Source organism: Heliangelus exortis, chromosome 12, assembly GCF_036169615.1.
Source record: "Heliangelus exortis chromosome 12, bHelExo1.hap1, whole genome shotgun sequence".
NCBI lineage: Eukaryota > Metazoa > Chordata > Aves > Apodiformes > Trochilidae > Heliangelus > Heliangelus exortis.
The window spans coordinates 2,102,898-2,115,287 of NC_092433.1; the positions used below are offsets into that span (position 1 = coordinate 2,102,898).

Consider the following 12,390-nt stretch of genomic DNA (forward strand, 5'->3'; position numbering starts at 1 on the left):
TGCTTGATACTTGATTGGGAGAAGAAACCAACCCCCAACTCCCTATAACCTCCTTTCAAGGAGCTGTAGAGAATGGTGAGGTCTCCCCTCAGACTCCTCTCTAGACTCAACACCCTCAGTTCCCTGAGCTGCTTCTTTTAAGACTTGTGCTCTAATATTGGACCAGTGGGGTCATTTTAAAATTCCAAATATCTCATGGACTGTAATCAGGCCAAACTGAATTGAGGTAATCTTGAACTCTGCTGTCTCAATACAGGTGCACTGCTGAAATGCAAATCACATGCACCAGCCAGAGGACCATAAACAACAATTTGGGAACCACTGTGCAAACCCATTTGCTCTGCATATTATTGGCTATTAATGGAACTTTCCACAGAGTATATTCCCTTAACATCAAGTTATTCTGCAAAATTGGAGCTTTCAAGACACCTACACTAAAGCACCTCATTCAAAACCCTGAGAAGTGGTACAAAATCTTCTTCCTGCAGCTGCAGATGGGTAGTTCATGCAGCTGCTTTTCAGGTGGGAGGTTTTAACCTTACCAAAGCAAATTGTCATGGAGGGGAAAGACAGCCAAGCCCACAGCACTGTAACAGGTGCTGAGGAAACCTCGACTGCCACATGTCACATCATGGCAGGTAACCCACAGACAATGTCAACAGAGTGGGAAGGCTGTAGCCTCTTCTGTACTCGTGGCACACCCAGGCCCAGAGAAATGTAATTCTGGAACAGATCCAGCCTCAGGAGAGCTAAACAGTCAGTACCACTCTAGGAGCAGGTCTCAGCAACTGAATGTACCCTGTATTTTAGAAAAGACAAGTCAATCAGAAACCAGTACTTGCCTTAAACACAAGGACAATGGGACTATGATGAAAACAAGGGCTAATCAAGTGCTAATCAGCAGCACAATCTCTAACCCTGAAATAATAGTAGAGATGCCAGAGGAGTAGTTATCCATTGCTACTGTATAAATTAGACAGCTAGAATATCATTAGCTGTTACCTTTTCAAACTACATGGGCAAAGAAAATTCCTGATTATTATGGTGTATTACAGGACAATCCAATTATTAGTCTCAGCATAAATACTCCTTGTAATTAACGGGCAACAGTGCTAAATTCAGCTAACGTATTTTCTACATTAAAGCTCACAAGCAAGTCATTGAAGATTCTGAGCAATCTGGCAACCTGTGCCCAATTAGATGGATTTCAAAATGGTAATTAGCCAATTTTATGAGATGTATTGGGGACAAACTTTTTAGCAGGGCTTGTAGTGATAGGACAAGGGCTAGTGGTTTTAAACTAAGAGGGGAGAGGAGATTCTGACTTGTTATAAGGAAGAATTTTTTTACAGTGAGGCTAGTGAGACACTGGCCCAGGTTGCCCAGAGAGGCAACCAGGATGCCCCATCCCTGGAAATATTCAAGGTCAGTTGAATGATTCACTTGAACAGTTCCCTGTTCACTGCAGAGGGGTGGCCTGGATGGCTTTTAGAGATCCCTTCCATCCCAAACCATCCCATGGTTGTATGATCCTATGATCCTCTCTGAGCTTCCTACTACTAAACATCAGCGTTTATTTTTCTGTTGCTGTATGATTAACATGTGTTAAACATTAGTTCACACATCATCCTTAAATTCACACAGATCAATGCCAACACTGAGAATATACACAAACACATGGGGTGGGTTCAGAACCCGTTGATGGGTGAAATGATAAACAGAAAATCCTCTCCAGACCTTCCTGAGAGGAAAAGGAAGGTAGGTCCTCCTGACTTGACACGTGTGTGGCAGCGAAATGCATGTAGCTGTCTTTGTGACAACTTTGTGTGTAGACAATGGATGCTAGCAGACATTCTGAATGTTACTTCACCTAAACAACAGAGGCTGTGTTTTAATGCAGTAAAACACACAGGAGAAGCCATGGGACCGACTTCTCTACTGTGACAAACGCTCCTCTAAACCTGCTGCAAGAGTCACCAGCTTACCTTGCAACACTCTCTAGAAGCTGTTCTTTGGTTCAATCCTCTGGCCACTCATCACTGCCACTCACTCAGTTCAGAGAGACACCTGGGACGTCCAAGGTGCCCATTTTTTCCCTCAGAGCTGTTACTGGGCCTTGGGGAAACTCCACACACCAGGGCAGAGCACTTCAGGGACGCCCCCAAGATGGCGGCGTGGCCTGAGGCGGCACGGCTGGGGTGAGCTGCCCCGCTCGGCTGGGGAGCCACTGCCACAGACTCCTGACTGGAAATCTTACAGGGAAAAGGCGCCAGACCAAAAAGGATCCCAGGAAAGCGTGGATCTGACCATTTGTCTTCTCTTCTCTTCTCTTGACATTCTGGAAGAAGTTTGGAAAGGTATCTACATTTCGGCACTTTGAAAACACAGTTCTAAGCTTCGCTGTTTTAAGTAACTTTCCACTTGGCTACTCGCACCACCCAAACTCAGTCAGAAAACCTTCAGTCTTTCTGGCAGCACCCCTGACTTGCTGCTCACAACTTTTGGTAACTCGGGCCGAGGGGACAACCAGCAATGGCCGAACTGCTCAAGGGAACTGATCTGCAACGCGGGTCATCCTGAGAGAGTCCCGCAGCCTCCCCGCCGCCGGTCGAGCGGGAAAGGGCGATTCGCGAGGAACTGTGGCATCCAGGCTGACCCACGGACTCCCGGCGGGCTACGAGGCGACCGGGCCGAGCCTGAAGGGTTCCGCCGAACCCGGGCCGGGCCGCCGTCGCTCTCCTCAGGGGCGGGGCGGGGGCGGGGCGGGGCGGCCCCGCTGCTGCGCGGGCGCTGCTGGGTGGGGAGGGCGCGGCGGAGCGGCGGGCGCCGAGCTTTAAATGAACATTAATATCGCTCGGGCAGGGCAGCGCTGGTGGTTCGGGCCGGTCGGAGGCGGCAGCAAAGGCAGCTCTTCTTCTTCCTCCTTCTCCTCTGCCGCGGCAGCAGGTAGGGTGCGCGCGTTTGAACCTAAACTTCAGTCCTTTCCCGCCGTCCGCGACGCCCTGAGGGGAGGGCGGGCGGGAGGCGATCTCCGGCCCCGCGGGTGTTAGAACCGCCGTGCCCTTCCCCGGGTGTGCTGCTGCCGGGGCTCGGCGGGAGACGCGGTTGCCCTCAGGGAAAGGGCCTCGGCGGTGTCTCTTGGGGGAGCGGGGAGGTGGGGGCGGGCGCGGGAGGCGCTGAGGTAAATCGGGCGGGAAGCGGCTGCGAACGGTCGCCTGTTGCCGTCGCGCTGCCTCAGGGTGGCCCCGCGGAGGTCCGCGGTGGCACTTGGTGCCTTTCTGTCAGGCACGGACAGTGTCTGCCGAGACCTGCGGAGCCTTCGTCGGTCGCTGTGCGGGTTGGTGGAGGCACATCCATCGCTGTAAGTGAGGGAAGGGAGAGCAGGGACCGGCGGGGATCCCGTTTCAATGGGGACCTTAAACAGCCTCGTCCTAATGGAAGTTATTTCCAGAAGGTGGAGCGGTTTGTTTTCTTTCGTTTAATATTAAATGTCTTCCGATGCTGGGTCAGTCTCTAGTGGAGCGTGGGTTTGAAAACGAAGTGTCGGTCTTATGCTGTTTCTTGCTTGTTGGTGATGGGTTTGAAGACTTAGTTATCATTTCAGCTCACGTATTATCTTTGCTCAGTTGGTTTAGAACTCGTTTAAACTGTATTTTCAAGAGAGATGAATGAACTTTAAAGGAAATCAGGTCAGGCATAGATTCCGGGCATCCAACCTTTTTCAGGTCCCAGAAATAGCCACCGAAGTAGCGTGACCAATTCTTCATGCACAGAGCTTTTATTCTTTTTTTCTTATTATTACTATTGTTGCAATTTCTGATAGATACTGGAGCTCATCCACTGGATGATTTCAGCTTAGTTTACAGAAATAAGCATGCTTTCTAAGCTTGTATTCTTATGCAATTATATTAGTCTCCATCGACTGTATGAGGTTTGGGTAGATTGTTAGTTTCTGACAGATTCTGAAAATACTGGTCTGTGTAGGACAAGCTTTTTCTTCATTTTTAGGTTTCGGATCTATGAGAAGGTAGCGGGCTTATTAGCTGTTGTGGGGTAAAAAAAATGTACTTGCATATTAACAATAAAAACGTTTCCGAAGGAATGCTCTAGTTCTATTATTTTGCGCTTGAAACAACGAGGTTAGTGTATGTGTTATGAAGTGTTGAAACAAGAATTGACAGATATTTATCTTGCAGTATATGGGTCACATGATAACATCTTTCACTGGATCTCTGACTTCTGTATTGGACAGATTTGGTTGCTAAGTAGCTATGAATTTCTAATCCCAAAGTAAATGATGTCATAATGACATCATCATGTCCTTTCACTTGATTGATTCTCACAAGAGAACAGTAATGAGATTTGATATACATGTCCCATCTCTTTAATATTCTTCCTTTGCTTCAGGGGATTTCCTGACCTGCCTGGCAAATTCCAGTGAATCACACTGAGCTCTAGTAAAAAGACCTTACTTTTGGAGATGAGGTGGAACATTAAAGGGACAGTGGCTGATCCCGGTCTCTTCAAAATCCAAGGAACTTGGCAGCTTATATTTTAAATGTGGCGATCCAGATATGAAGGGAAGTGATTTAAAACTTGGAGTTACTAAATTTGTGTGCAGGTGCAAAAGTAACTTGAATTTCAAAGACATTCATCTTGAGCTGTTCAAATTTACTTTAATTAGGTATGTAGAAGTTCAGAATTGTTGAGGACCAAATCACTCAATGTATATGAATTTAAATATTTTAGGTTGGTCAGGGTGAACAGAGAAAACATGCTGATGTTTTCCTTTATTTGCCAAAATACATTTCAGTGCTAATGGTAAATGGGTGAGACCTGTCAGAAGTTGCTATGATAACATTGTATTAAGAATTGACAATTCAGTTCTATTATATATATTTTTTATTTTTCCTAGCTTGGTAGCCTAACTTAACCGTTGACAAGTATAAAGTATTTTAATATTGGCATGGTGACTCCTTGTAACAGAGTTCTAAATCTTTTCAGATTATAGAATACCTAACAAATTGATGGGGTTTGTTTGTTCTGAGGCTAAAGGTACAAAGTATGTCACTTGGTGCTGATCAGCACGGGTTGCTAATTTTTAGTTTTATTTTCACCATGTGTGAGCATGGGTCTGCATAAATTTTGGGCAGTGGCTTTCATGATAATTACTTGTTTTGTCATGATGAATTTCTCCATCCCCGAGGAATGTGAAATATTCCAGACAGGGCTGTATGTATTTTCTGTGCTTAATTATTGCCATTTTATACGCATGTGAAAAAGGGAGAAATGAAGCAATTTTCATGCCTGCTCTATTGAATGTGTAGTTTCCTTTGGTAAAGTTAAAAGCTGTGTCTTTTCCTTAAAGCATGCAGGGGCTGCCTACACTGATCTCTGTGGATTGATGAATATTACGGGTTGCTAAAATGCATTTCTAAAGTAAACAGTGATTTGTTTGTGTGGATGAATCCGTGGTTAATGTATTTACTGAAGATACTGCTGATGTGATGCTTCTGTTATTGCTAAAGAACTGTAGCATTGATGGCACTATCAAGTGTAACAGAGTAGTAATTAAGTATACCAGAGTAGTAAAACATGAAGACTGGGAACAGGCAAAGTAGGAAGGTGTTTTTTGACTACATTTGAATGTATTCACCGTGTAAGTGCAATCCAAGCTACAGAGGCAAAAAGGAAATTTCTAACTAATCTGTAGGAATTCTGCACTTATCATCCTGTATGCAGTGGCAAATTTCCACAAGCTTTAGATGCTTTCTGGGATGATTCAACTACGAACAAGTGATTTGGAAAAAAATATTATCTCTGAAGAGAATCCTTGGTGACAATTTCTTTTCAAGTTATCTTAGGATTTTCTACTTACCATGATTTCTTCTAACTCAGGCTTGCCTTGAACGTTGGAAACGGAAAATGAATTTGGACTTGGGGACATATCTGTGCCTTTCAACTGCGTGTTAGGTGGTCATCTGTGACATTTGCATGGTTGTGCTTTTAATACAGTGACACATTTGGTTACATAAAATGCAGGACTTGGTGCACCTCAAAGCCTTTCTGAATGCTTCTGAGAGAAGGTTGATGCTGCAGTCCTGACCTCTTTGAACAGGGGATGACAGCTCAGACGTGTCCAGATGAAGACAGTGAACACTTCCTCAGTCCTGACAATTTTTTGTTTAAAAGGCAAGGTCAGTTGTTGCAGGGGCTCAGTAAAACAGTCTCTTGCTGTACAAAGAGCAGTAAGAAATGTAATATTTAGACTTTGGTTATCTACTGCAAGTGCATTCAGGTTATGGGTGAATTATCCGCTATCTGGCTTAAAAAAACCAAACCAAAACAAACAAAAAAACCCCCAACTGATATGCTTCATAACTTCTAGTGACTGAGATGTTCTCTTCCCCTGCTTTCAGAAGCATGTCCTTTGGCTGTCAGTGTGAGGGTGGTCAGATAACAGCCCCAACTTCTGCTTTTGTGTCAGAATGGAATACTAAGTGGATTATTTGATTTACTTTTTTTTTATTATTATTATTATTGGGAAAATAATATCTATAAAATCTGAAAATTTCTCAGGCCACTTGCATGAAATTCAGTCAGGTTGGAAGGTAACCTGGTAAGTAAATTCACCAACACCTGGATCTCGTTCACTGATGGGGAAAAAAATCTGCCAGCTGCACAAAGAGTGCTTTTTACAGAATGCAGACAGCATTTGATCCCTCCTATACTAGGAAGTAAAATCATTAAAAAACATATTTTGGTATACATGAGGGAATTTGCAGAAGGAATATCACACACTGTAATACGAACAACCGACTCTTACTTTCCGAGAGGCCCTTTGTGGTGTGTTATTTTATTTTGCAATAATTTTAATTGTTCTTGAGCTGGCCAACATGCAAGCTTGTGTCCACAGAAGATGCTGCCCATGTCCACAATAGAGCTGATGTAATCTGCAGACTGCTGCTGTCAGCTGCACTGGTGGAGCTGGAACATCAGCATGAGAGGTCAGGCTTTGGCTTTGCCCCAAGGAAACAGACCCATGTCTGTTGTGCATTAACATTCTGATATTTCTGTGTTGCTGCTTTGATCTTAAATGTGCTGCTTAAATGTGCAGGCACTGCCACTCTTAAAAATTCAGCTTGGTGCTGGGGTAAGGAGTGCTCTTTGTTACAGGGGAACCCTGTGGGTTACAGGGAACCCACAAGGCATAACAGGTACAAGTCCTTTGACTTCATCTGGAATTGATGCAGTGCTTTGAGGAATCACTTGAGTGTCTCAGGAGCCCTATTTGTCTTGCTCTGTAGGAGCTGCAATGTGTTTGTCTGTTTAAAAAAAAAAAAAAAAAAATCCACCAAAAAACCAAAAACCAAACCCAACAACCAAACATCAAAACACTGACACACCATCATCATCATCACCATCATCATCATCATGGCTTGGCTGGCTTAAAGAAATAAAATCAGATCCAGATGTGGGACTTACACTTTAGTAGCTAGCTTGATTTATTAGGTATGAGAAGGGTTTTTATTTAAGGCTTCAATTAAGCATAGGTAGGTATCAAGTGTTCCCAAATTACTTTTCCGCTCAAAATAATTTCTGAAATAATTCATCATCCAAAAATACAAGTTATTTAAGAATGATTAATGGTGATTTGTTAAGCTGGATACTTTTGGGTTTGTTCCAGTTTTGATCTTTATAGATAGTTAGCAGAATTAAGGCTGATTTTATACAGAATCACTGTCTTAAAATAATCATTTTTTAAATTGAAATTTTTCCTTCTAAAACTACAATTATTTTAATATTTAATTAGAATGATGTTATCATGAAAAGCAGACAGTAAAATATCAGTACTTGTTATACAAATTGTATTCATAGGTTTGTCAAGCAATGTTTATCAAACCACTGTAGAGGTTAACTCTGTAACTCTACAAAAATCATGTGATAAGACTAAAATCTGGGGCAGAAGAAAAGAAAGTCATGTTAGTGTTGAATAAATACATCATAAAATACTGAAAAATACATGCTTTCAGTTACCAATCCAGGTAATCAATGCAAACCAAAAATTCATTGCTGACCTGTCCCAGTGTGATCTTGATGAATTCTGCTTGTGCAAGGTGTTTGTGGCAGAGTAGCAACATATGATTTCCCCCCCACCTCTTCTGAATTCCAAGAGATGAAACTAAGCCCAGCATGCAAACTGTTTCTCCTGAGAAGGTTGCTTGGTGTTTTCTTCCCTTGTGAGCAGTGGGTGTTGGGGGAGAGGGGGAGTTTGCTCAGTTTGTGCAATCACCTGGGTTCTGAAGTGTGCCGTTCAGTGTTCCCTTCCAGGTGAAGGGCACACACCACCACTCTGCAACAGTCAGAACCCTGGAACTGGTTGTTTTTTTGTGTTCTGTGACCTAGCTCCGGGCAACGGGTCTGCCTCTGGGTTGCGTTTTATTCGTGGCTTCTTTTTGGGTTTGTTTTTTTCTGGCTGAAATGTAGCAAAGACCCAGTCTGACAACGGATGCAGTGCTGGAAGAAAATATTTTTCTCCATCTTGGCGATATTGCTGTTTAACACAGCTCTTAATTCCAGGCTGTGACAACTGTTTCCCCACTGTACGACTGTTTTCCCAGTGAAGCCCAGATGAAATGAGGCAGCTGTTTTAAAAACAAGTATCCCAGGAATAAAACACGGGCTCCAGTTGTGGCTACAACAAGGGGGGCACTGTTTAGTATTCCTCTCTTCCTCAATTGTTTTTAAAGGCTAAGGAGACACTCAAGACAGTCACACTAGCACAAATCCCTATTATTACCCTGATGAGCCTTGCTGCTGGAAATTTTGCATGCTGCATCCTTGTTGCCTTCTGTAAATGCTACAAATAGCAGGAAGGGGTAGATAAAATGACACAGATGCTTTAATTATGATTTGATTACAGAGCAAGCAGAGGAGTCTATTCTGAGGAATATGCAATTAGAGAAAATTCTGAGGACTATCTAACCTTCCAAAATGAAAATGAACCGGGATTATTTGAGCAGGGCTTTAATATTGCTGAAAGAATATAATTCCTCAAGGATCTTGCTGCTCTTGTGTGATAGATCCTCTTCAGCTTAGCAGATGGGCTTCAGGGTAACCCAATGTCATCTTCCTCAGCTGCATCTCCTGGCTTGCTTCACCGAGCAGTCCCATTTTAGTGTCCCCTGCTGGTCACCTACAGGAGGGTCATGCAGAACCTGCCTTTGAACTTGAAGTAAGGAAGCCCTCCCTGGGCTGAAGCACAACACGAGGAAGAGCAGCTGAAGCATTCCTGGATCATCTCTCCATATTTTCTCTGTGAATAAAGAGTCCTTCAATCTTGTGAGCAAGAAAATTAGAGTTGTGCAAACGTGTTATGCAGGTTCCAAAGGGAAGGCACGGATGGAAAATTCCACACCTTTTTCTCTTGCAAACTATTTAATAGCAGAAAACTGTATGATTAAGGATGTTAAGCTTTTTTGTGGGCTTAGGTGGCACAAATGACTTGAATTTAATTCCATTGATTTCACTAGTTGTCAGAGATGAGCAGGATTCACAATCTGCCCTAGACTTGAATAGCAACATGCCTTCAGCTTCAAATTTAAAGACACTTAAACCTTATGGGGAGCTACATTCTCCAATAGTATTGTGCTTTCTTCACTTCCCTGAAATGAGTTCACCTGTTTGCACAGGCAGCATCAGCCTGGAGGCTGAGCTGGGGCACTGAGCTGATCAAACAGAGGGTTGTACAGGCAGGTCAGGAGGCTTTCAGGTTGTAAACAGCACCATCGAGGTGTCATGGTGATAGAAGCTGTTGACAATAATGTTTGATTTACTTTTCCTCATTATTTAGCATGTTCCTTTACCAGGAGGAGAACTTTATTTCCTGTAGATCTGAATACATGCATATTTTTCTCACTAATGGTTCAAAATAATTCTTCCAGTGTGGTGTCAGGTACTGTCCCTAAACTACTGCTCTCCAGCCCTAAAGGAACAGAACCTGCCAGGGATCCTGCTGGACTCAAGTTTGGGACACAGGGTTTGCTTTGGAGCTTGGAGTGTGACAGCAGAAGAAGGGAGAAAGGCTCCTGCTTCAGGTGCTCCGTGGGACCTGTTGTTAGAGCCATTCATGGGGGCCAGGTGAAACTGGGGTGCACTGATCTTGCTGCCAGGGTGCTTTGGGAATGGGTGGGGGGATGTGAGAGTGGCACCAGATGGTTTCCTTCATCTCCCTGAGGGGTCTGTACTGCAGGCTGACTTTGCTTACCTTCAGCAGAAAGGTCAGGCTACACCTGACCTGACACTGAATATGATTATATGATATAATTATGATTATATGATATAAGAAGGATGGTGTTCAAGACAGCTAAAGAATTACTGTTGTTTCTAAACAGATGCTGAGCCACAATTAAGCTTAAGTGTAGCTAAAGATCAGCTGAGTTCAGCAGCCTGACAGTCTCCTTTGCCAGTTGTAAAGGCATTTTCTAGTGTAGTGCCTTCTTTCTTTATTTTAACATTTCTTTTTAAGAGCCATGGAACCCTCTAACATCAAAGCATCTCTGTTCATACTACCCCGTGTGTATTTCACAGGAATAAAACCTCGAGCTAGCAACTTAGGGATGATTTGTCAAGGGTCGTTTTAATAAATTAGGTTATTTATCCTCTGCCTGAAATTCCCTGGCTGGTGACTAAGAGAAACTTTTTATTAAGCTGTGTGAAGCATAATGAGGTTTCTGTAGTGCTTTGATGTGTAAATACTTTAAGTTTCTCCCATCTCCCCCCCCCCAAAAAAAAAAAAAGTGTTATTGATAGAGAAAGCTTAAAGTATCTAGAGACAATTTATATAAATCAAATATAGATTCTACTATAAAGATTATAGATTTTTATAGTAGCCCCTTAAAACTTTAATATCGGACATCATGAAAAGGTCAAAATCAGATTACATTCTGTAACTGTTCTGCTGATAGCTACAAACTCAGTCTTTTAAAGAAGAAATTATATATATATAAATAAAAATTATAAAATATATATAATATATATAATTTTTTTTCCTCATACCTTTTAACAAAGGCCTTCTTTTTCAACAAATTTACGGAGCTGACTGTTAATTTTTTTGGAATTAAAAGGCTACAGTGAGTTTGCTGTATGCTCATCTCACTTAATGAAGACAGTTATATAAGAGTTGCTTCCCCTTAGCTGATCAAATTGTATTTCCCATGCCACTTCTTGCTTTCCATGTTGCTTTCAGATTAGCAAAACAGAGTTTACTGTATTTTCTTCTTTTCTTCTTGTGTCTATTCTTGAGGCTTATTAGCACAAAGTAGCTCTGAGCCATGGCTTGGACACCAGAGATTCTGAAAGCCTCAAATAGCCATAATAATGGAGTTGGATGAAGGATGCTGGTTGCCATGGCAACGGTGCATGTGCCACACAAGATAATGTAACTGCTGTAGTGCAGAGATCCGTGCTGCATATTGATTGCAAGATTTCTTGAATTCCTTGTAAATTCTGTGCTTTGTGCTGTGTGTTCCACCTAGCAAGGGGGAGAAGCTTATCAGCTGGGCTAAACCCAGAGGGATTTTGCTCATTTGCAAGAAGTTGACTTTTGCAGAAGAGTGGAGAAGGAGGGCTCAAAACTGGCTGGCAGTGTTGTTTGGTTCACAGCCTTTCCTTCTGGAGCTGACAGCACCCTAACTGCTGCGTTAAATCAAAGTTAATGCAGTATTAGAACTGAAGCCCTATGGGTGAGAGCCCCAAGTTAAAAATGGCAACAGAAGGCCTTAGGAAACTGAAAATCCACCTATACAGTTTCATATATAGGGCTGCCCAGGGAAGGGGTGGATTCTCCAGCCCTGGAGATATTTCAAAAGAGCCTGGATGTGGCACTCAGTGCCATGGGCTGGGAACCACGGGGGGAGTGGAGCAAGGGTTGGACTTGATGAGCTCTGAGGTCCCTTCCAACCCAGCCAGTTCTAGGATTCTATGATATGGTGACTTGTCACCTGGACACCTGCAGAGTTCCACAGTTCCTCCTCTACCACTTCACTGCTTGTCTTGGTTTGCCACTGAAACGTTCAGTGTTGCTCCAGCTTGTGGAGGACAGATCTAACCAGTGTCACAGCTGTGCAAAATAACTGTGATTGAGAACCACCACACAGGCTGACACCAAAGAGGATGAGTGCAGTATTGGCCCTTTCACCAAGATGGGGGAGAGTAAACCATACAGGTTTTATTCTGAAGGAATTCTGTGTGAGCAGGACCACACCTGGCTCTGATTTTCAGTGAGATGGGGCTTTTTTTCTTTAAATGTATGAAAATCACACCTTGTCTGCCAAATTAACAAAGCAGGGCTGGTTTTACTGTAACTCTGCAGCCTTTCTGGGTTTCTAA

The 12,390-nt window shown here is 43.1% G+C and overlaps 1 protein-coding gene and 1 long non-coding RNA gene across 3 annotated transcripts in view; one reads left to right on the forward strand and one right to left on the reverse strand.

Moving 5' to 3' along the window:
- Positions 1-2,775: 2,775 nt before the first annotated feature.
- The window catches only part of SLC6A1 (solute carrier family 6 member 1), a 61,680-nt gene continuing 52,065 nt past the window's right edge, over positions 2,776-12,390 (forward strand). The window contains exon 1 of one of the 2 annotated variants that reach the window (XM_071755403.1): positions 2,776-2,946. The gene's annotated coding sequence lies outside the window, so the exon portion shown is untranslated. Of the gene's footprint in view, positions 2,947-3,162; positions 3,362-12,390 lie in introns of those variants that run through there. The other variant, XM_071755404.1, reaches the window with a different exon arrangement.
- On the reverse strand, positions 6,581-8,323 carry LOC139801353 (uncharacterized). Its single transcript, XR_011728169.1, has 3 exons — positions 8,079-8,323; positions 7,270-7,325; positions 6,581-6,987 (listed from the first exon to the last, which is right to left on the reverse strand). It is a non-coding gene; the product is annotated as an uncharacterized lncRNA (long non-coding RNA).